Raw genomic sequence first — 4,174 nt, 5'->3', positions numbered from 1 at the left:
CCCCGCCGCTCCTATTTCAACATGTGTTTCTCATGTTCTTTTTTCTTCTTTTTATTACTTTGTGCATTTTTTTTAATTTAACTCCTTTGTTCACCTGTATGTTTTTTCTTTTTAAAGGGAGAAAGGATGTTTGTGGTTGGGAGGATGGGAATGTGAAGAGCATCAGGGAGGAGATGGAAGAAGTGGAAACATAATCAAAATACAGTGTACCAAAACAATTCAAAAACAATAAAACATTTTAACCAATTTTAAGTGACTCGTAATATTTTCATTTTAGAGTTCACAGCTTTAGGAAAAAGAGGCAAAGATGTGTGGTTGTGTCGTCTCTCCTCTCCTTTCACCACCATTTATTATTTCTTCAGTATCTTGTGTTTGCTTTTATGTGTCTGATCTGAAATTGCCTCTCCTTGAGGTGGCTTGAAGAGCATAGTCTCTTTCTTCCTAACATGCTTTCCCATGGAAACTTCTGTATATTTCACATCAGTCCATAGAATGCTCTTGACCAGCTGCTATCTTTCTAGTGTTGTTCACGCCTGAACTCTTAAAGTACTGAATATTACAGTTTAGTTTCTGCTTCCTTTAGAACCTAAAGGGATTAAATACAGATCACAGATCACCTATGATTTGCTAAGGTAATATTTATTCTAAAGACATTTATTTCAAGTAGAAATTCTGTTAGTACATTTCTTTACGTGCCTTTAACCTTTTCAAATCATTATCAAATGATAAATATTTTCATGAAACTCTTGAATCATTAGAAAAAAATCTTTCCAAATGAATGAAGACTGAACCTTTTATCAGAGAACTGTGGGTTGAGGGTTTGGGAAGTTCTTCTGTATATGTGTTGCTTTTATTGGTTAATAAAGAAGCTTCTTTCAGCCAATGGTTTAACAGCTATAGCCAGGCTGGAAGATATATATATATATCTCGAGAGTCGGAGACAGACGCCGGGTGGATTCTTGCCAGTACGTCACAGCCACGTGGCGATACACAGCTTAATAGAAATGGATTAAGATATAAGAGTTAGCCAGAAATACACTTAAGCTGTTGACCAAACAGTACTACAAATAATATACTTTTAGAGTGATTATTTTGGGTCTAAACAGCCAGGAACAAACAATCAATCTCTGCCAACAAGTTGAAATAAACCACTCTTCTTAAATAGAAACTTTTAATTGTTTTATTTTGTTTTTTGGGAGGGAGTTTTAATTTAAATAATTTAACTTGATTACAGCTGACAGATAATTATCTGTTAATTAGAATTGGTATATTAGCCTTCTAAAATTTTATTCTAACCTCTTTTCTCAGTTTTTCTATGAGTGAGTCATATCATCTGGCAAAATCTTTAATTATTTACACAAAAATTTTGTGCAAATCTTTGGTAACTCTGTGAATTAAGATAAATTATTCATGATCCAAAGAAATTGATGGGTTCAGGTGTTGTGAGATTTTTTTTATTTTTTTACTCTTTTGGTTTTTTAAGGTGTCCACCACCTAGCTGCCAAATAAATCACACACTGAGGCTTATTCTTAGTTATGGATGCCTACCCTTAACTTGACTTGATTCTAGCCAGCTTTTTAAAAATTATCCTATCTACCTTTTCCCTCTGGGCTTTTATCTTTCTTACTTCTGTATATCTTACTTTTCTTCTTACTCCATGGCTGTTTTGGTGGTTGGGTGGTTGGGTAGCTGGCCTTTCATATCCTCCTCAACTTGTTCTCTTGTTATACTTCTTTCTCCTTTTTTCTCCTTCTATTTATACTCCATGCCTCCTTGCTCCTGCCTCACTATTGGTCATTGAGCTCTTTATTAGGACCAGCAGGTATTTTAGACAGGTAAAGATTCACAGCTTCACAAAGTTAAAAACAAATGCAGTGTAAACAAAAGTCACACCTGAAAATGATATTCCTCAAAATTCAGGTCCTATTCTATTTAGTGTTTCTCATAAGTATATGCAAAGTTGTAACTGACCATTTGAGAGTGAATAACACATCAGGGGCTTGTCTCTAATGAAGACTGATTCTCACTCAGAAACCTTTAACTAGCTATAGCTATTCTTCTAGGAATAGGACCTCATGAGTTTTCCCTCATCCAACTCATCCAAGTTGCTGTGTCAACTGATGCCACTTGATTAGGTGTACTCACATTTTTCTTTGAGCCACCAGATTTATTTATTTATTTATTCAACTCATCCAAGTTGCTGTGTCAACTGATGCCACTTGATTAGGTGTACTCACATTTTTCTTTGAGCCACCAGTTCTCAAATAATGACATGGAAACTAGTTATTAATTATGAAAGTTAGGCCTTGGCTTAGGCTTGTCATATTATCTCTTCAATAACTTCAATTAACCCATTTATTTTAATCTATGATTTGGCATGTGGCTTATTAACTCATCTCTCCATATTGCCCATGCTGTTTCCTTTTACTCTAGCTAGGAACTCTGATCTTCTATCCAGAGACCTCTTTGTCCCAAGAAGTCCTGCTTAACTGCTTCCTAGCTATTGATTGTTCAGCTTTTTATTACACAAATTGCATAAAATCATTTTCAAATAGTGTACAAATATCCTTCAACATTTTTATCATGGGCCTCTGAAGCCTCTCTAACAGTGTAAGACAAATCTTAACCTGCTAACCTACCATCCCTTGGCTATGCTTAGCTCTGCCCCTGATGGTTCTGTGAGGGCCTACTCTAATATGGATGAGTACTGGCTGGAAGCCATATTTACCAGCCCCAGCTCTGGGAATTTGCTGTGTCTGCCTGGAACAGGAGTTAGTTAGTACCCAGTGCCATCTGCTTAAGTGCTCAACTATAAAGCAAGTCCTCTTAAACGAACTGCGCCTCTGCATGCCAGTCTGAGAGATCACTTTCTCAGACCTTAGGTGATATTTGAGTTTCCAAGTTGGACACCAATTAGGTGATCATATTGTTGAGATATGTTGGGTAGAGTGTCCCTGTCATATAGAGAAGGCAGTACCTAAGAACTGAGTCCTGGACCACTGGCTTTTATAATTGTTCTACACTCTTCCAAAATGTTCCCCAAATATTTTGCACAGGAAATGCATTGCGTGTGTATCCCTATTTGTTTCCATTAACTTTCAGTGTCATAGAAAGTGACTTCTTAATATAATGTGCTATAAGGATACTTCATCTTTTGTCCTGATCCCTCTCTCTTTCTGTGTGTGTGTGTGTGAGAGAGAGAGAGAGAGTGTGTGTATGTATGAGCACAGACACGTGTTGTAGAAGAATAAGAAGGTTTTGAAAAAAACTATTTAACCATCCAATTATACTAATTGTTAACAGTCCCAATTGAAAGTTCTTAGAAAATATATGGCTATCTATCTATTATCTATCTGTCTGTCTGTCTGTCTATCTATCTATCTATCTATCTATCTATCTATCTATCTATCTATCTATCTATTATCTATCCCCTACAACTCTGGCTTCCATGTCCTCCAGTCTTCTGAAACCATTTCCCCCTCTCATAAAATATTTTTTTCTGCTTAGCCCACAAGGTTTCGACCCTACAGAAAGTACTGTAGGAAACAAAGCCTGAGAGTGGGGGAGGTGTCCTTCCCTAGGGAAAGCACAGCATCTGATTGTTCAGCATCAGACAGGCAGCCCATATAGCACTATACAGACTGAACAGGACAGTATGTATTTAGGAATAAATATGTATGCATCATAGATACATGTGATAACAAATATGACAAAAAAGGCCATAAACTTGAAGGAGAGTAGGAAGGGATTATTGGAGGAAGGAGAGGGAAGGGAGAATTGTGATAATTAAATTATAATCTCAAAAAAAGGAATAGAAAAGAAGGAAAATCTACCAATCCTACTTTTATGTAGACTTTTTCTCTAGAAAATCTTTATTCATTCTTTTAAAATCAATTTTTTCTCCCAGATTTTAGTAATCTCTTCAGACCAGCTCAAATGAAACTAAGCATTCTCATGCAAAAATCAGTGAGCAAAACTCTATGCCTAAGAACTGGAGCCTGTTATACTGGACTCTAAACCTAGAGAATTTCTCATTCATCCTTATATTTCCAACAAATATTAGTGCCTGCTAAAATTTTTAGTACAGATACACAGATACATGCATTTGTATTTTATTCCTGATATTTATTACTCAAGTAGCCTTAAGAAAAACTAGAAGTATGATCAAAGCAT

The sequence above is a fragment of the Microtus ochrogaster genome, chromosome 1 (assembly GCF_000317375.1).
Source record: "Microtus ochrogaster isolate Prairie Vole_2 chromosome 1, MicOch1.0, whole genome shotgun sequence".
Lineage (NCBI taxonomy): Eukaryota > Metazoa > Chordata > Mammalia > Rodentia > Cricetidae > Microtus > Microtus ochrogaster.
Note: the sequence above shows the minus strand (reverse complement) of the source record.